Here is a 21,353-nt window from a genome sequence, read left to right as displayed (position 1 = left end):
AGAGACCGCACAGACAGGCAAGCCGTAAGCCTCGCTCCCATGCTGCTTCAGTGCCCTGCTCTTCCAGGCGCGTGAAGAATAAACAGACTGTGGTCATTGATCTCCTGGTGGTGTTGTTGCACTCTGGGAAATGCTGGGGGGTGCCCAGGGACGCGGCTTAGTCAATGGATGCGCATCTGAAGAAAATCACCGAGATGAGGAAAAAGAACATGCAAATCGGCTAGAGAAGAGGAAGGGAAGAGCGAGAAAAAGAAACGTGTTGCTCGTATTGTGTCTTCTTAGTCCCTTACCCGCTGCCTCCCTCGTGACATCTCCCTTTTTGCCCCTTTCTGGACACCAGTTCTAGGAAGACCACTCGGGAGCCCCGACTCCCCCCGCCCCCCACCCCGTCCTCCACCCTAGTTTGAGATTTAATAGGGTTTCTTTTCTTTCTCTTTTTTCCTTTTCCTTTTTTTTTTTTTTTTTTACCCCTGGCAAACCGGCAGCTGTTATAAGTCAATGAAAGTAAGATTGGAAGAGATAAGCGCCAGAGCAGCCTGGGAGCTGTCAGAGCACACACTTAAATCAACCCCACAGCTTCTGCTCCGAGCATTACCCACGGAGTTTCTTCCCATGGTGATGTAACTCTGAGGGTCTCTCTCTGTCGCCTTCACGCGCTGACTCCAGTGTCGCTGGAGTCGAAAGCCCAGCGCTGAGCCTGTCCCCCCTAAATATCATTCCTTGGTTCTTGGGCATTGGGTCACTTGGGTTCACCCCCACAAAACAAAATCAGTTCAACTACCCCGGGGGCAGGGGTGAGAGTGGCTCAAAACTTTTCTCCCCCCGCACCCCAAGGAGTAGGTGGGTTCAAAGTGCCGGCGGCGGGGACCCGCGGGCGCACAGCGGAGCTTAGGGAGGTAGTGGTCGCTTTAAAAACCGAACCTCTCGCTGCTCCCCAGCCTTCGCGCCGGGCAAACGGCGGCTCGCCTCCCAGAAGGTTCCGCGGACACCAGCAGACCCCCACACGCGCCCCTCGTGCGAGCTTTACTGTGTGCATACGGGGGTAAGGGGCAAGCAGGGGCCCAGGTAATGGTTCCAGGGCAGCGGGTGAGGTTCCAGCGCAGGGAAGAAGTTGACAAAGGGGACCTGACTAAACATGAATGCGTATTTATAGATGCGAGCTCCATCGAGATCCGAGATCCGGAGATAGCCCACTCTCCCTGCCTTCTTCCACTCTTGCCGTTTCATTTTATCGCTCCTTTAAGTGGAGGGCAGACTTTTTTTTTTTTTTAAACATTCCTGCACGGTGTGGGTAATCACCGCGTTATTTACAATCTAGTTACTCTGCAGCAGACGGGGAAGCAAACTCTGGGGCTCCTTCTCTTCGGATGGACAGAGAGGGCGGCCAGGCGGCGAGCTGCAAGAAGGAGGTCAGGGTGGGTTTGCGGGAGCTCGGGGGCGACCTGGAGGGAGTCGGAGCCCCCGGCGCCGCCCCCGCGCCCGCCCCCGCCGCACCCCCCGGGGCGGGCGCCCGGCCGCGGTGACCGCCGGCTGGTGCGCTGCCCTCGCCTCCCCCATTGTTCCTACTGTCTTTTTGCCTTTTGTTATTTGCACTCGCATTGTGTTGTTTGTCTCTGAAGCCGCCTCATGACCAGCAAAGGGATTTCACCTCGTCCTTGAGAGCCACACGGGGAGCGAGAGCGAGCGAGCGAGCGAGAGCCGGGGGGAAGAGGGACACGCGCGCGCGCACACACAGACACACACACACACACACAGACACACACACACAGAGTGAAAAAGGCGAGCCACCAAAACCCATCTCCAGTCTCCTCCCGGGGGCCCCCAGCCCGCCACTGTGCCACTTTGCATCCCACGCCAGAGGAGACATTAAGGAGACCCGGTAAGGTGCGTGAATCGCAGCGTTTTAACTTTGTTGTTCGTCCCGATGTTGTTGTGGGCAGACCTCCAAGGCGCAGAGCTCCCCTCAGCCGCTCGCCGTGCCCGCCACTCAGCACTCGCTCCCGGCTCCAGCTGGAGAGCCGGCTGAGGAGGGAGGGGGCCGCCACCGGAGTTTCCTCAAGTACGGAGGGAGGGGGACTGGGCTGGGGGTGAGGGGGAGGCGGGAGGCGGGAGGCGGCTCGAGACTTGAGGTGGCCCTGTCATCCTCGGGGGGCGGCTGGCCGTGGGGGACCTCGGAGCGTGGGCTTGGCCCCCGTTCAGGAAATGGGATAACTTTAGATATTTGTTGGGGAGCCTGCGCGCTGTTGCCGGTATTGTTTTGTAAGTGGTGGCGGTGGAGGTGGTGATTCGAGATGAGGGCAGGAGTGCAGGGAAAAGCCTAGGCTAGTCTGTGCATTTTGGCTAACGCCAAACCACAGACCCTAAAAGTTGGACAAAGCTCTTTACCCTTCCTAGAATATAAACGCGGCCGCCAGCCCACCCCACAATCTTAATATTCCCCCTTTTCGTCTTTTTGTTTCGCTTTCTGCAATCCCTCTCCTACTAAGTCCTCCTCTCTCCCGCCCGGAATTTCGGAGACAAGTCTCATCCTTCAGAATTCTAGGGATTCCAGCGACCGGAAGCTTTAATTTTAATTGCAACTACTTTCCCCCAACCCCCTCAGTATACCAAGTGAAACCACTCACGTGTTGTGTCACTTTAAGCGCGGGTTTGGGAAATCTCGCTTGCACTTTGGGGCTACGGTAATCAGCAAGGAAGAGAGGTTATACGACTTGAAATCAAATGGGATTTGGAAATGTTTGCATTAGATAGCAGCAGTTTCTTGAGTAGTGATCTGCTGGCATCGGATGCACATGAAGCACTGTTTACATATTTTAATAGTCATTTTCCATACACTTTGCAAAGCGAATATATTAATACGTAGATTGACCCTGGTGACTATCTGAAGAAGCTGGCCTCTCTGACTAAATGCAGAGTGTGGTGAATGTGAATTCATTTTGATGCCTTCCCTTCTCAACTAAGCAGGTCAAAATGAGGAATTCTGTGAATATGTAGAGCCATAGTCTCACTGTCAGCCAACCCAGGCACTCTGGGTGGCAGTCAACTGTACTTCTTCAGAAAAGTTTAGAGATTTGTTCTATCCCATTTGAGAGCCTCACAATATCCAGATATCCAAAGTAGTTTGTCAAGAAAGGCATGAGCTGATTTCCCCCGAGACTGCCTTCAGGCTCAGCACAATTCTTCAGTCAAGGGCAAGACCAAGGGAGATCTGTGGGATTTTGGGTAATAAGTGTGGGAATCTGCAAAGGGACTAGACAGAGGATTTCTTTCCTTGCTGCTCATAAATAATGGCCCCTAGTATCCTTAAGAAAGAAAAAAAAGGCCCACGCAAACAAAACAGGCCAATGAAGTAGGCACGTGGGAGATTTGTAGGCAATGGACATTTCAATCAGAAAAAATACAGCAGAGTTTTTGATCAGGATTACAGGAGTGAGGCTCGATTGCCAAGAGTGATTAGGTTAAGGGCCAGATGGTTTTAAAGTATACAGAAATGTTTTTTAAGTTTGACTTTTATAGAACTAAAAGGAAGACGATTTCTTAGAGTCTTTACAGAACTGCAAAATTTTGATCTAATTTTGAAGGAATTCAGCTGTATGTGAACTGTTGTTAGCTCTGATAGGGAAAGAATCTGGTTTCAAATGTAGATATGTGGGACAAAGTTTCTGGGGGTCCTTCTTCCTGATTTAAATATAGCTCCCAGGCTGAAGCCTAGATAAATTCAGTCACAACGACTTAAAATCAAAAGCACTTACACTGAAAGTTCTCTTAGGCATTGTGCAAAGTTCTCCTGCAAATTATGTCATCAACTGTTTATTCCTCAGAACTGTATAAGATAAAAATCATAAGCATCACTTAAAACTGATGCAATATAGCTTTAAATCCTCAGACTGGTAGGGATTGCTTTTGTTTGCCTAAAAGGTGGATCTTTCATCACATGAGTTGTTTAAAAACATTTAATTGTGGGGGTGGGAAGGGATGTGTATAATTATTTAGTTATTTGTGTTAATTATATAGTAGCATACTCACTTGAAATTTTTTTTTTCTTTCCAGTGGTCTTCTAACAATCTTGTACATGAAGAATTAATAGAGTTTTTTGTTTGCTTGTGGGTTTTTAAAAAATCTCTTTTTGTAGCCTTTTTGAATGGGCAATATCAAATCAATCTGAGATAGACTTGAAAGAGTAAACTTAGTACAGGAAAAAAGAGCTTCAGCTCTTAATAGACAAACTCTGTATTAGTTTTGTTGTTGAGCTTAAACAGTTCTGGTTGAATGGCATGTTATATACAGGATTCAAAACTCTCAAACTTTTTTGGTAAATAACCAGGCATTTGAGATTCAGTGGTTATTTCAAGTTAACTTAGTTCTATACATGTAAATGCACATCCTGTTTAGACTGACACATGACTTTGTAAAAGAAAAAAATGAATATACGCTTATAAAGATGTTATCTGTGGAGTGTATGGAGTAAATAGTAAATAACGAAAGGGTGAAGTTTATACTCAGGTATGATGGCTTTTTGTTTTGTTTTGTTTTTGGTCCTTTTTGGGGGTAAGACATGAGGTATAGGGAAAGTTTAAAATTTCATTTTCCAGGTAGAAGAATGAATTTGAATGCTTGAATAATTTTTCTTTTAAAGCAAATGAAAACTATGTAATTAAAAGAGCATACTGTCTTCTTGAAAAAGCTCTATTCATTTACTAAGTGATGGGCAATCATTGTTTTGAAGTCATGTTCAGATTATATAAAAAAGCAATATATAGGGCAGGATAAAACTTGTTTTTAGTGATCTTCTAAAATATACTGGGTTTCAAATAACTCAGAGTTCTAAGGTTGAATGTTATTTAGATTTCCATCAGGTAGAATTGTTGGATATGATTGATTGGCATAACCGGGACCTTCCACCCAATATCCAATCACCTGCAGTGGTAGAAATGCTATAATTAGAGTTTTGAGAGTAATCTAGAAAATTTATTTGTCTAGGCCTAAAGTCAATGCATTCCCTCACACACTCGTCACAATTTTTTAGCCTGAGAAATGTAGGCTTATTTTAAAGGCGAAGAAAGTCCTTGGCTGTTTCAAATAAACTATATCCTGAACCTAGATTGTAGATAGTTAATAAAATAAAAGTCCAATTTTGTTCCAAACAATGTTTAAAACACCAATTTGTAAATTGTCTACATTTGGTTTTCATATGTTAATGATTTGGGATCTGAAACTTCTTTTAGAAAGGCATTTTGGTTTATCTTAAAAAACACCATACAAAACTGTCTAAACAACTCTGTAAATAAACTGTTCCAAATGCCTCAATTTGATGAATGAATTAAAGAATTATAGTTCTTAATCCAATTATGATCGGTCTTGTTATTCCATTTCCCATTTGGGGGAGCTTGGGAATGGTAAATGATTCTCAAATGTGAGTGGGGTCTTTTGTTTATTTTCTGTGTGTGATGTAACATAAATAATTACTCATACCTAACAGGAGAAGGATCTTAGAAGTAGAAAAGTTATTTAATGATTTTCAATTAAACCAAGAATTCATTTGCATGAAAAGTTGCTCTTAATGGAAGAGTAGAACAAAATTTTTAAGAATACAAAGCAAGGATCTAACCTTTTGCTTAAAACTAGTGATTTTTTTATATTTAAAGGGGGAGAAATGGAGCACTTACAGCTCAGTAGTAGGGCAGATATTCGGGCACTTTTATTTGCTTTTAGCTGGGCCATGTTGGGACATTTCTGGGGTGCTATTTAATAAACTTTACTACATTCAATTTCCTTGTCTTTAAAATTAAGGGTAATGTGTTTTTTGGGTTGTTTCCTCCAAACCCCTACCCCTTTAGCTGCCTACATGGGTGCTTTTGAATGCTCTCCTGATCAGGGGCCTGGACTGTAGGATGGGCCCTTGATAACATCCCAGTTTGCTTTGAAGGACGCTTCTGAATTCCTGCCCCATTTGACCAGTTTAACCTTGTCTTTAAAATTAAGGGTAATATTTTTTTGGGGTTGTTTCCTCCAAACCCCTATCCCTTTAGCTGCCTACATGGGTGCTTTTGAATGCTCTCCTGATCAGGGGCCTGGACTGTAGGATGGGCCCTTGATAACATCCCAGTTTGCTTTGAAGGACCCTTCTGAATTCCTACCCCATTTGACCAATTTAACCTCTGGTTCATAAACTAATTAATTCAAAATTATTAATAGCTCATGGTTTAATTCTCTAGGTGTGGTTACTATTATTATTACTGTTATTGTTACAGTTTATTATGACCATCTAATTCCTTAGAGAAAGAGTTGTGGAGATTACAGGTATCATGTGAAACCGCCAGAGGAAATATTTATGAACATAGGGATTTTTTTCAATACTACTTAAATCATACCTTATAGGCAAGTAATTAGTTAGCTTACTTGTAAGGATGTTGGGCAGGCATATTGATAAAAGTAGGGGGGAATGAATGTATTTAAGGAATATATTAAATAACCATCTTTAAAAATTGAGCCTTAAAAATAAACAAACCCAGAAAAAAAATGTGTCTCCAGGAGAGGTTGTATTGACTTCTATAGGTACAGGTCCATTTATTCTTTATTGCTTAAAGTTCATTATAAGTTAAAAAGGAAAAGAAAAACCTGATTCTATCTTTGATGCTCAATTACTTGTCATTCAGTTATTTTGTGATTATATGCTATCGTGTGTCCAAAGGGGACAAATAATGCAGTGGTCAATGGGATGGGAGGGCTCTGGCTTGACCTCCAGCTGGAATTCCCTAGAAGCTCAGGTATTGTGTTGTCACCTGCAGCACCAATTAAAGTCTTGGATGTAGGGAACCCAGGAAGGAACTGGGATGTAAGAGGCAATCTCACTTGCTTTTGGAGCTTCTCAGTTTAGGTCTATGTGTAATTCTTCCAAGACTTCGCTTGCAGTTCTGAGCATTCAGTACTCTGCCCCGTTTACTCACCTCTAAAGCTGGAGATTATACTGCTTGTTCTTATATGGATATTGCATGGATTATACTAGATATTGTATGCCAAATTCCTAGCATAGGGTTTGTCCTGAACTAGGTACTTAGTAAATGTTAGCTACACTCTTCTGTCCCTCCAGTTAAGTCTTTTTGATCATTAATAATGTTTGAAGCTTAATTTCATACTTGCTTTGTACTGGACTTAATTTGAGTCCAAGAAGAAAAATATATCACTTCCTTGAGGCTGAGATCAACACTTTAAAACAGTGATTCAGTTAACGTCTATATATGATCTCTGACAATGCGGTTTTATTAAGATGCTGTATTTGGTGCAAGTGTGAATTCTATCTTTTATTCATAGAAATGTTCCTTCAGTAATTAACATATTATCCTACATAATAGGTAAAGGCAAACAAAAACTCTAGGACCTCACTATAGATCTCTCTTCTTGTTATCCTTTTTGATTTCCCATTACAGATACACAGCAGTGAAAATTTATTGTGACTTTATCCATAGATAGTTATCTACCTCTGAATAATATGAAGTTATAGTACACATAGATAGAGAGTCCACTTGGAAAAAGAAATAAATCTGACTTTGTAATGTTTGCCCTTTGGAGTTAGCAGTTTCTTCAAAGAGAACTTCCTAGGCTTGTTTATATGGGGTACAAGGAGAAAGGCACAGGGTGCCTGGGTGGCTCAGTTGGTTAAGCAACTGCCTTCGGCTCAGGTCATGATTCTGGAGTCCCAGGATCGAGTCCCACATTGGGCTCCCTGCTCATCAGGGAGTCTGCTTCTCCTTCCGACCATCCCCCCTCTCATGTTCTCTCTCTCAAATAAATAAATAAAATCTTAAAAAAAAAACGAGAAAGGCACAATAAATATACTATTACCTGTGTGAAGAGATGATGTATAGTAATGTGGAGAAATTAGTGGGTGTTTTCTCTTTACAGTGATAGGGAAAATTTCTCTGTAAGTACGGGCTTCCCCCACTATCCGAAAGTGGAACATTCCAGTGAAACTTTTTGTGAGCTGAAATGGTATAAAGTGAAGAAGCAATTACCATTTTTATAAAAGCAGAAATCCTCTTTGGATTAGTGAAAATAGGTACTAATGTAGATATTTCATAAAAGCAAAATGGTGTAAAGCCAACCTTTTGGATAGTGGGGTGGGGGAACCTATACATGTGACCAAAGATAAAGGAAAGGTTTTTTTAAAAAGCAAATAAATAACTTGGTTATTGCATTAATTTGGATCCCTTGAGAAGCAGATGACAGGAGGGGATTAGACATGTACTAAGAGGGAGCAGAAAGCTGGGAGAGGCTTTCAGTTGTGATCCCAGTTTGACACCTGTGGAAGGAGAGATGGAAGGAAGGAGAATTGAGTAGAAAGAAGCTCTATTGTCATGCAGTCCAGGAGAGGTTGTTTGGCCCAGCAGAGGAGAGTCAGCCATTGGAAGAGTCCTCTGTCCCCTGACTGCGTTCAGTCACTGGACGGGAACAGCCCCCTTGAAGCATGGCCCTGGTGCACAACTGTTGCTAGAGACCTAGGGGCAGCAGGTGGGGCACTGAGTCCATTATAATCTTGCAATAGGAGATCTGGGTGGTATAGTGGTTTGGCCATCTAGCCTGGGAGTTAGTAGCAGTAACTCTGGTCAGGTGGACTTGTCACTAATAAAAAGACCCAGCAATTTCTTTTAGCTCTGAGATGCTTTATTTTCCTCCACTGAAAAATGAGCATAATGATAGTATCACCTCGCAGAGTCCTCGTCAGATTAAATGAGGTTGTATGAAATTATGTGTAAATTTATAGTATGGTGTATGGTGTAGAGGAACTGCTCAATGTAAACAGTAGTCCCCCCTTATGCACAGGGGATACATTCCAAGACTTGAAACCATGGAGAGTACTGAACGCTGTATATGCTTTGTTTTTTCCTATGCATTCATACATACCTATCATAAAGTTTCATTTATTAATTAGATGTAGTCAGAGATTAACAAAAATAATAATCACAAAACGACTGTAACAATATACTGTAATAAAAGTTATGGGAATGTGGTATCTCTTTCTCTCAAAATTTCTTTTTTTTTAAAGATTTTTATTTATTTGAGAGAGAGGATGAGATAGAGAGAGAGAGAGAGAGCATGAGAGAGGGAGGGTCAGAGGGAGAAGCAGACTCCCTGATGAGCAGGGAGCCCGAAGCGGGACTCGATCCCGGGACTCCAGGATCATGACCTGAGCCGAAGGCAGTCGCTAAACCAACTGAGCCACCTAGGCACCCTCAAAATTTCTTTTTGTACTGTACTTACCCTTCCTGTAATGATGTGAGATGATAAAATGCCTGTGTGATAAGATGAAGTAAGGTGAATGATGTAGGCATTGTGACGTAGTGTTAGTCTACCGCTGATCTGACCATACGTCAGAAGGAGGATCATGTGTCTGGAGCACGGATGACCTCAGGTAAGTGAAACCACAGGTGGGGGGTGGGGGGCCTATTACTGTATTGCACTCTTTCTAATGTACTCATAATATGCAACTGAGTGGTGTAGCTGAATGTATCAGGTGAGAGTAAATCTACTTGAACAATAGATACTACATGTAATTAGAAGGCATTGTTTTTGCAAGCAAACATCTTTAATGTTTGCCTTTTACACATAGCTCAGTTTATTTCTCATGCCTCAAACCCTTATTTCTATCAGGTTATAAACCGCGCAACAGATAGACCAACTGACCTTGGCCATCTTCAGGTAATTTGCCCTAAAGCATGAGGTAGACAGAAGGCTCTCTTCATTTCCTTACCCCTCTAGGCTTCCTATTCAGTTGAGAAGCAACTTGCACTGTAAGTCTGCATTTTATCTTGAGCCTCAAACACCTTGCAAGGCTTTGCTCCCCTATGTTACTGTTCCTAAACCAACTTGCCGCACCACAAAGCACTGAACTCAAGTGGCCCTCAGTGCTTGCTCCTGCTGTGATGAGTCACAGAGCCACCAGCACTTTGTTGCGTTAGATTTGATCACTGCCATGAGCAGTCCTTCGATTGTCAGCTAAGAGACCCTTCAGGGAGTTGTCCCTTAATAGAAAGTCTCTTTTCTTCCCTCCTGTTGTAACTTTAAATTAAAAGAAACTGTAGAGGGGAGCGGGTGGTATTGCAGCAGTTCATTCTTCTACCCACTGGGAGAACAACATCTGAGAAAAGACGTTATTGGACTGAGAATTGAGTTGTTGCTATTTTTTTGGGCCAGCATGGGGGGGCCGTTGTGGTGGAGGAGGATGAAGACCATGTCGTTTAGACTCAGACTGATTCTCAGTAATGCAATGGAGAGCAGTCCTTCTGTGTGTGCTAGCGAGCATTTTTTTTTTTTTTTTTGGATACGATACACTGACTTAGCATATTAATTTCTACTGGGATTCACAGGACCACTGGCATTTTACCCCTGATTTTTAGGTGGTTCTGTGAGTTCTAGTGTGGGAAACTGGCACTGGGACAACTTCAGAGTCCAAGGAGGATGGGAGGCAGGAAAAGAGAGCTAATTTTTGACACATTCCTTAAACAAGTGACCCCTCTAGGGAATCTGTGCCCAGGATAAGAGCTGCTTACTGTGAGCCTTTTGGCATAGTTTTCCCCGAATAGTGAGCGCTGGTTACTTTAACATTAAAAAGGCTGATGAACTTAACATTGGCAAGAGGAAAAGAGATGTTGGTATTTTTGATGACGTGTTTTCTAGATGCTGTTTCACATTAAATTTCTGATTTAATTCTCTGCCGTGCCGGGCTTTATGGCTTCCGTAGGTGCTGGTCCATTCCCATTCTGGGTTAGGACCTGCCCCCAAGTCTGATGTCTGCTAAGATTTCCTGGTGTAATTCATGGCTACTAAAAGCTGAAGTTGTTTGATGTGTGACTGAGGTTTGCATGTGAGTTCTTGCGATGCTTGGTGTTACTATGCAGTATTGGCAGTCTTTCCCATGTATCTGGCACATTCAGTCTCATTAATTTACTCTTGCACTGGGAACTGTTTTTGAACAAGTGCATACTATTTCTCATAATTCTGCATTGACTTTTCTTTCAGCCTCACTCCACTGTACCTTCACTACGAGCAGGATAGTAGCGCATTTTCTACATTACATCAGGAAATGAAGTGATAATTTTTAATGCATACTAAACAAACAGATCTATCTGTATGTAGAGATCCTTAATACTCCCCCTATTTATTTCTAGGAACTTACTCAGACCTCCCCCCCAAATGCTGTTCCCTCCCTGCTTCTTTTTCCCCATCACTGCCTATTGGGATTTTCTTAACCTTTCTGTTACCACAAAGTCTTTATTATCATGGCACCATTGACCACTCTGCATTGTGTGAGTCTCACTGGATGAAGCGAGAAGTGAAAGGTGTGCCTGACTGCATTGCTGCCTGGTTTGAAAGGGGTAACTCAGAGGGTGATCAAACACTTCTCATTAGAAGGGAAACTTCATGAGGGCAGTGTGTTGTGACTGTCCCTGGCATAATCACGATGCCTGGGATGGAGCAGCAAAACAAATGATTGCTGAGCCAACATATCTTGCACAGTGAGCTTCATTTTTGATTCAAGACAGCCCTGCAGGACAGGGAAGCGGGAAAACTAACAGCCCTAGAGCACTGACATGTTCCAGGCATGGTGCTAGGCACTTTATGTGGATAATCTCCTCTAATCTTCATAGCCCACCTAAATAATTAGATGGGTATTATCCCCTTTTCATGGATGGGTGAACAAACTTCAATGGGTCAGGTGCAGGCCTTTTTTTTTTTTTCAGCAAGGGAGCAGGAGAATCATTGCCTGAATCTCAGTCTATTTGACTCTGCCACTTGTATTCTTTCCATCATTCTGTGGCCAACATTCTGGTGTGGGGAGCACTAGACATACCTGCCTGTCTCCCACTGGGGATAAGTAGGAGGCACAGGCAAGAATTCACAGAAAGAGATGCCTGAGATGTAAAGTAAATCCTAAATGTTGGTTATTATTATCGAGAACCCATTCGTTTATTAACAAAAAAATATGGAGGCACCTGGGTGGCTCAGTAGTTGGGCATCTGCATTCGGCTCAGGATGTGGTCCCCGGGTCCTGGGATCGCCCCCCCCCCCACCACCGGGGTTGGGCTCCCTGCTCGGCGGGGGGGCCTGCTTCTCCCTCTCCCACTTCCCCCTGCTTGTGCTCCCTCTCCCAATCCCCCCTGCTTGTGCTCCCTCTCCCACTCCCCCCTGCTTGTGTTCCCTCTCCCACTCCCCCCTGCTTGTGCTCCCTCTCTCACTGTGTCTCTCTCTGTCAAATAAATAAAATCTTAAGAAAAATATGTATCGATCACACAGATGCATGTTGTTTGCACTTTACCTAATAGGAAATATTTTATGATTTGAAGCAAAGATTCTGAATACTTAAAAACTGACATCAAAGGAAATGATAGAACAGTATTTCTCAAAGGTGATCACTCAGTCACCTAGTTGAAAACCATTTGGGATATTTTTAAAAATCTACCTTTCTGGCCCCTACTCAGACAGGAAATCTGAATCTCTGTGGTTATAGCTCCGTAACCCTACATTGTTAACAAGTATGACTGGCAATTCTTTTGCACATAAAAGTTTGGGAACCAGTGATAAAAAAGTATTGACTTAGTTTGGTAATATATATATATAGCATCTGGAATTAAAGTAAGATGTTCAAAGAATAATGGCAGTGCCAAGATAAAGCACAACTGATTGCTAGATTTTTAGACTTTTTTTTGATGATGTGGTTTTAGGAGTTTTGAAATAAAATATAAGATACCTTCAGTAAATTTGAATATATAGAACATCAGCATGCTTAAAGTCAAGAGTGAGGTGACCTGTCACAAAATGGGTTGGGAAAGGGTGTCAGTTAGGGAAAGGGTGTCAGTTATGTGCCTTCTAGGTTTGGAAAGAACTTTCTAAAAAGACCAATCTAAAATGGCTAAACTGAAGTAAACTGAAGACCAGAGGTTGATTTATTTATCCAGCTCTGTATCCCAAATATTTAAAACGGTGCCTGGAACGTAGTAGGTGTTTCAAGGCCTTTGTTTAATGAATTAATAAAGACAGGCAGAGGAAGAGAGTAGTATGTGTAAAATAGATTAGAATAGTTTGATCATGATTATTGTGAATAAAGAAGTCAAGAAAGAGTATGCTGGAAAGGAATCCTAGTGAGACAAGACAAGGACAAGATTTTAATTAGACAAATATGGTCCTTACAGGAAAGTGCCTTCATGCAAACAAATAAACAATGCAAAGACAAACCTGAGGTTTGTGTAGGATTAAATCATCGGGCTACTGTCTGTGTGTATTATCTTGGGAGCAGCAATTACTACATGAGGACAGGGACCAAGTCTGTTTTGTTCTCCATATGATCATAGGACTCAATAAATATTTATTGAACAAATGACAGAGTTTCCACATGAACTGGAAAAGAAAGCTTTTAAATGACACAAAAATGTCTTGTAAAAAGAGGAAAAAATCTTTTTTTTAAGATCTTTATTTTATTTTTTTTCTTATGTTAGTCACCATACATTACATCATCAGTTTTTGATGTAGTGTTCCATGATTCATTGTTTGTGCATAACACCCAGTGCTCCACGCAGAACGTGCCCTCCTTAATACCCATCACCAGGCTAACCCATCACCCCACCCCCCTCCCCTCTAGAACCTTCAGATTGTTTCTCAGAGTCCATCGTCTCTCATGGTTCGTCTCTCCCTCTGATTCCCCCCCTTCATTTTTCCCTTCCTTCTCCTAATGTCCTCCATGCTCTTCCTTATGTTCCACAAATAAGTGAAACCGTATGATAATTGACTTTCTCTGCTTGACTTATTTCACTTAGCATCATCTCCAGTCCCATCCATGTTGATGCAAAAGTTGGGTATTCATAGAAAAAAAATCTTTACAATGGCTAGCCAATAGATTGGTGATCATGAAAATAGCAAATCTTCATAGGATTGCATGTTCTCAGTCTCTTTAGAGTTTAATAAAGTCTCCATCTGATTGTTTGCCTGTCACCAAGCACTGCCTTTCCTTCAATGCCACTTTCATTTTACTGTTTCAAAAATTAGCTATTTAATTAGTCTTTGTTGAATAGTTCAATCAGTGAATGAAGGGTACTGACTTGGTCCCAGGAGGCGGGGGGGTGGGTGATTGAAAGCAGAGGAAGAAGAGAGTTGTCCTCATTCGCTTAGAATTCTCAGAGTGACACAAGATCCAGAGACCTTTGAGTAGGCATATTTCCCATATAGCTCAAGGCCTGATTGTTGGGATCTTGAGGGGAAGGATGTTTGCTAAGGTAATGGCTGCAAAGGTGGGTTCAGCATTGTTAGAAGAGGCAGTCATTCCTTTGATCTGGGAAGTCAGGCCAGAAAATGTATTGTGGGAAAGATGGTAAAAAGTAATCCTAAACCTAACAGGAGTTTCAGTGGAAAAATGGCTCTAATTCAAGCAGTGTAATGTTAACATCAATGTGCGTCTCATGGCTCAAGCCCTGCATACTGCTTTGGAAATAAAAGGAGATTGTGTAAAGAATTAGTAATACAAGGCATTTTTAAGTGCTTTATTGCAGAGGCCTGTGATACTCTGTGAAATCTATGCAGCTTTTTCTTCCTGCTGTGCTTAATTTCAGAATCTGATGCTATTACCTATCCTTGGAGAAAAAAAAAACGACTCTCTGTTAACTCTTAAAAACCGAGTTTAACATGGCACTTGCTTTCAACATAATCTTTCTGACATTTCTTGGGGAGAGAAATGGTGTTTTTAGCCACAGAAGGTTTGCCTTCAAGTTTAGTACATAGGATTGCTTCTAGGGGGCAGCATTAGAGTAAGGGCAAGTTGGAAATAAATGTTGAAAGCATTAAGTTTAGAAATGGCTCAATCAGCTTGAAGAACAAGGTCCCTGAAAGAGTTGGCATAGATTGTGTTTGGCATGAATCCAGACCTGAAGCCAGAGAGGTAAATGTGTTATAAGAAGATCAGGCAGAAGAAGGCAGGACAGGAGTGAACTCTTTACAATATAGGTGGCTATCTTCTTGGGACATGAGGACACGCCCACCAAAAATAAGTTCTCTGGCATGCCATCTGTGCTCTTTCTTCTGTCTAGCTTGAAATAACAGTTGACCTTGATTGATAGTTTATTATTGCCAGGCATTGTGCTAAGCAGTTTATTTTTATTTTTATTGATTCTTCCCAGTACTTCTCTAATGTAGATGCAAACATTGCCCCATTATAAAGATAACATTGAGTTTGCCCAAAAGTAGCATAGCTGTGTGGTGGTGGAATTGAGACTTGAACCCAGAGTGGTCGATTCTGAAGCCTGGGCTTTTACCTATGGTAATATGGGAAGTATATTTTAAGTCCTGTTGAGTCATCCCTCACAATGACACTTATAGTTCCCCCTTTCTTTATATATGCACTTCTGTTACCCAAGGCTATGCTTTTTCCAGCTTATTTCGGACCTACTGCGAAGTTCCACAAACTAGTGTCTCTCCTTACAATCTGCTGTGTTTACCACTGTCAGGTCAGTCTTCCTGACATATTATTTAAATCGTGTGGCCCCTTTCTCAAAAATTCAAAGTGCCTGAGTCCTATAGACAGATGGGACCCAGACTCCTAAGTCTAGTTTTTGAGGGTCTTTCAACCTATCTCCAAGTCTTCTATCTTTTCAGGCTCATATTTGAACTTTTCCCTTTGAGAATAATTTGCTTCTGATCTGGATTCAAGCTGAACACAATTTCCCAGATGACTCCCAAAGGATCTGCAACGTGTCAGCCTTATCAGCTCTTCTCAGAATGCTCCCACCAGAGGCCATCCCATTGCTTAAAAAGCCACTGCTCACACCTGAACACTGTCCGACTCAGTTCTTCCAGAGTTTCTTTTTCCATCTGCTTCAGATTTGCTCATCAGTTGACTTTTCTTAGTTCTTGATCCACTTGTCTATATATCTGCTTTCTCTTTTTGTTTTGTCCCTTCATTCATTCAGCAATCAACACACATTTATTCAACACCTACTATGAACCAGACACCCTGTTAAATGTCAGTGATGTAGGGAGTAGGCATATACCTTGTACACAAGGATTTAAAGTCTATTAGGGAAGATAAACTTTAATCAATTACCTGCATTTATGATTACAAATTGTACAACTCTATTTCACAGAAGTATATACAATCTGTAGGAGAAGCATCTGTTATATTAAGGGGGGGCCAGTCAGAGGAGGCTGCCATGAAGAAGTCACATCTGAAAAATGGCTAATGAGGTAAATAAGACAAGACAAAAAACTTTTGAGACATGAGGAGCAGCATGTGCAAAGATTCCAAAGAGGGGGAAGGGTATGTTCTTGGAATTAGAAGGCCAGCATAGCTGGAGCCAAGTGATTGGGAAATGAGACTCCAGAAGTAGGTTGGGATCAGATCATTAAACCTGATGCACCATGTTAAAAAGTTGAGTCTTTACAAAAAGGGTGATAAGAAAACCACTGAATAGTTTCTGGCAAGAAACTAATAAAATTTGTGGCTATAGCATGTAGACCAAACTTAAGAGAGGCTATTAGTGTTATTTACACAAGAGAAAAATGGTGGCTTGGAATTTGGACTCTAGCAGTATTGTTAGAGATGAAGACAAGAGGAAGGACTTCAGGAGAAAAACATGCAAAGTCACCCAATTTCAGGTGCTTTGTAAACTCTGCCTTCCAACCGCATTCCAGCAACTTACTGGGATATTCCCTCTGGTAATTACCCATTTGTTTCCATGTTTCATATGTTCAGAAGAGAGATGTATGAGACTGTATGTCTCCTGAGATCTCCCCGGGCTGGATCGGTACCCGCTGTAGCCCTTGACTATTCAGGCAAAACATATAGTGCTTCCTGTCTACATCTATATATGTGTCTTCACGTTTCTATGTGTTTCTTTGGTATGTATCATCCCTTTATTTAGATTTCCTGAAACTCTACCCATCTCTTAATTTCCAAATTAAAATTTGCTTTTTCATAGCATCCTCATAGAATATACTGACCGGAGAATCTCTCCTTCTGATCTTGTTATTTACATCTATAACCACTTTTATGACTTAATTATATATTGTACCATATTGTAAGCATGTTGTGAACATGTCTTATCCTTTGAGATATAATTGTGAGTTTGTGCTTTGGAATGCAGATGCTGTAGTTCATTATTATACCCCTATTTTGGATCATCATTTACCTCTTTTGAGCTGGGCAATTTACTTAACCTCTCTCAGTCTGTGATTCCTCATCTGCAAAATGGGGATAATTATATCAATAAGCAGTTGTGAGGAATCAACGAGAGAATGGATACAAAGTACTTAAAACAATCCCTGGCACATAATGAGCTCTACCATATGATGACATTTTATGGTTATAAATGTTATTCTTTGAAATCAGAAACCTGTATCTTATTACTACTTTTGCCTACTTGGAGCTCAGTAAATATTTATTGAATTCAGATTTGAATTTAACTTTAAGTATCACTTTTGCAAGGGGATACAAATATAAATAAATCTTGGTTCTTGTCTGCAAGAATCTTGATTTGATAGGGGAGCTAGTAACATAAACTGGTATTTATGTATCAGTGTGATGGGTGTAGTGGTAGACTATTTTGAGAGCACAGAAGAGAGGTTGGGAAAGGTTTTCTAAGTGAATTAGTGTATGAGTTGGGTATTTTATAAGTCAATTAAATACATATTAAGGTAATGTGTATATATTGTGTAAACTCAAAGTTCTATAATAAAATAGCACTCCTGTCTTAGTAAGGATCATGCCTACTCCATTGCTACTTCTTTTAACTCTGCATTTTTTTTTCTTTTTTTCCTTTTAGAGAGGGAGAGGGGTGTGGGAGGAGCAAGGGGGGGGAGGAAGAAAGAGAATCTTAAGCACTAGATGTGGAGCCTCACACCCGATGTGGGGCTCCATCTCACAACGCTGAGATCATGACCTGAGCTAAAATCAAGAGTCAGATGCTTAACCAACTGAGCCACCCAGGTGCTCCACAAGTCTGTATTTCTAAATCAAGTGTTTACTCCTTATTTTTTTTTTTATTTAAGGAGAAACATTATTTATCTATTTCTTAGTATTTGGCTTTGTTATTCTACTCTTCCTCTACCTTGCTGTCCTAAAACCACACATATTCCTTTTCCCTTTCTTCCAATATAATTTCATCCTTTCATTTGTGTGTGTAGGAGGGGTTAAATCAGTTCAGGAAACAGTTACATTGACTATTTAAATGTTGTTTATCTCTGAGAATATCATGTATTTATTACTTTTACCGTTTATACAACTTCTTTGGGTTTCTTGGAGTTAATGATGATCTTCAGTGATGCTATTCAAACCTAAAGTTTTACTAGGATTGTCCAATGTTAACTGGCATTCCTAAGTCAAAGCTTAAAACAGGTGAGTGGCACATCCAGGGTGGGCTTTAGGGGCAGTCAGCCTCAGTGGGAAGGACCATTTTATTACTTACACAATTTAGAATTGTTGGAGCCAGATGATAATAAAAAGCCCACCGCTTTTAGTTAATTATGCTTCTTAAAATTTCTGCAGACATTGCACCCCTTTATTGCCAGCACTTGGGCACACTGCTCCCAGCAGCCTGCACTTTGTAAGGCTCTGACTTAAGCTAAGTAGGGCAGGGAGTGGTGCTCTGAGAAGGGATGTGGGTATTCCAAGCAGGCAGTGCGACCTAAGTAAAAAGGCGAGGAGGTGAGAAATGGCATGGTATGTTTGTGAAATTACAGATAGTTTGGTGTCAGTAGAACATGGTAGGGACCAGCTGAGATGAGGCCATGATTGTTGACAGTGGTCAGATCAAGGTGGTATTTTTATCATAGACTCATATGCACCAGAGTCTGTCTTGTAGGCCATGGGGATCCTAATAGTGTTGAGTAACATGGTCGGCTTTGCTTGTGAATGAACTAATGATGTGTTACCCCAAAAATGGAAATCTGGCTCCTTAAGTCGGCAGTTAAAATGCTGTCTTTGCGTATTTGGTGACATATTAATACTTTAGGGGTACCCCATCAGTAAAATTTTTAGAGTACACAGTTCTCTAGAATGTGCATGTGCTGTTCTTTAGCTAATATTCAGGTCACAATAAACATTTAGAACAAGGCTCTCTTTAAATGACAGTAGAAGTGACAGTGGTAATACATCAGAGTTCCCTGGACACCAACTCTGACATGCAAATATGTGTGCAGTGGGTTTAGTGGGGGGGCTTTTGAGGGGCTGAGAGAAGGGGGATGGGCCTAAGGAGAGGTTGACTGTGTCACACCTGAGGCTTCAGCTAATCTCTGGGAAGTTCTGGAACTGGATTGCTTCTTAGAGATGTCCTGAACTGAGGCAAAGGGGCCAGGCCTCTGTAATCTCACATTGGTGTTGGATATGGGCCATCCCTGGGGAGGGAGTAAACTTTGGATGAGGACAGTTCTTAGGAAGGGCCTTAGATGTGAGTCTTCAGCAGCCAACACTCCTGGCAGCTGGGAAATTTGGGCCACCAGGTAGCATGCCACAGCATCCACTAAACACAACTTTCCAGAGAATTTTTCTCTCTGTTTTTTTGAATTCTTATAGATTGTCCTTGAAATATGGCTAAAAAAGAACTAGCAGTGGTCTAAGGTATACAGTTTTGCCACTTTCCTGTGTTCATTTATATTTACATTAGTATTATTTGAAAATCCCTGATTTTTGTTTTGTTTTATAGGAAGTCTTTTTATTAAGGATAATTAATTAATTTGAGGGGGGGTGTGGGGGGGAGAGGGAGAAAATCTTCAAGCAGTCTCCCCGCTGAGCGTGGAGGCTCAAGTGGGGCTTGATCTCATGACTTTGAGATCATGACCTGAGCCAAGTCAAGAGTCAGATGCTTAACTGACTGAGCCATCCAGGTACCCCTTATAGGAAGTCTTTCTGAAACCTTTGTCCACTTTATGAAGGTTAAGTTAGCTAAAAATTAGACAATGTAATCCATAATCCATTTCCTGAAGCATATGAGATTATAATGTGACAAAATGATGAAAGAAAAGAGAGAGAATGGCATTAACATGAACTTCTTCCTGTTGTGAAATGAGGGCCCTCATGGCAATCTACTAATACTTAGATGAACACATAAAACCATTCAGAAAACAGTATTGTATTTCCTTAAAAAATTAGAAATAGAATTACCATATGATACAGTAATTCCATTATTGGTCATTTACCCAGACAAAATAAAACACTGATTTGGAATGATATGCATACTACTATGTTTATTTCAGCATAATTTACAATAACCAAGATATGGAAGCAACCCAAGTGTCAATCAATAGATGAATGGATAAAGAAGATGTGGTATGTGTACACAATGGAATATTACTCAGCCATAACAAAGAATGAGATCTTGCCTTTTATGACCACATAGATGGACCTGGAAGGTATTATACTAAGTGAAATAAGTCACACATACCATATGATTTCATTTATATGTGGGATCTAAGAAACAAAACAAACAAAACAAAAAATGAAAAGCAAAAACAGAGCCATAAATACAGAGAACAAACTGATGGTTGTCAGAAGGGTGGGCAAAATGGGTGAAAAGAAAAAAAAAATCATGTGGATCATCTTGAACTTCTAGCTTTGGATAAAATTTCTTTATGGAATGAGGCCAAGGGAACATTTTAATTGGATGTAGGACAGCTGACTGGATATAGACATGTCGTGGTGGTAATGGTATCTCTGTGCATTGGTTAGAAAAGAGGAATTCTTGCCCAGGATGTGGACAAGAGTGTAGGCCTAGGTTCTTCAGGTTCCCAGATGGGCATCTAATTTTTTTAGATCATGTATATGTACCATTAATAAAAGGATTATTATTTTACTAGTGGTAAATATCCAAAAATAGAAATTAAAAGGGCTGAGATAAAGAGGGAATAAAGAATATCTATAGAACAACTAATTTAAATATATATAATTTTTTTTCTAGCACGCCAGTATATTATTTTTTGCATGCACCTTGAAGACTTCTGAACTAGATTTCTAGAGAATAAGTTAATTACTAAATGGGGAGAAATTGCACTGGAGACAAATTTTGACCATTTTTTGAGTTTGACCCATGCAACTATTTAAGTAAGGTCATGTGAACTCCAAGTATTGAAAAATAGATCAGGTTTTATTTATTTGTTTTTTTATTTATTTTTTTTAAAGATTTTATTTATTTATTCATGAGAGACAGAGAGAGAGAGAGAGAGAAGCAGAGGGAGAAGCAGGCTCCCCGCTGAGCAGGGAGCCCGATGTGGGACTCAATCCCAGGACCCTGGGATCATGACCTGAGCTGAAGGCAGACGCTTAACCATCTGAGTCGCCCAGGTGCCCGATCAGGTTTTAGAATACAGTTGTGATGCTTTAA

At 41.3% G+C, this 21,353-nt stretch overlaps 1 protein-coding gene across 1 annotated transcript in view; it reads left to right on the top strand.

Moving 5' to 3' along the window:
- Positions 1-1,740: 1,740 nt before the first annotated feature.
- The window catches only part of SOX5 (SRY-box transcription factor 5), a 1,012,050-nt gene continuing 992,437 nt past the window's right edge, over positions 1,741-21,353 (top strand). Inside the window, exon 1 of the mRNA XM_088025573.1 lies at positions 1,741-1,884. The gene's annotated coding sequence lies outside the window, so the exon portion shown is untranslated. The remainder of the gene's footprint in view (positions 1,885-21,353) is intronic.

The sequence above is a fragment of the Eumetopias jubatus genome, unplaced genomic scaffold (assembly GCF_037043125.1).
Source record: "Eumetopias jubatus isolate StellerSeaLion01/CBP00866 unplaced genomic scaffold, mEumJub1_p1.0 scaffold_8, whole genome shotgun sequence".
Taxonomy (NCBI): domain Eukaryota; kingdom Metazoa; phylum Chordata; class Mammalia; order Carnivora; family Otariidae; genus Eumetopias; species Eumetopias jubatus.
Note: the sequence above shows the minus strand (reverse complement) of the source record. Positions and strands in the feature narration are given on the sequence as shown.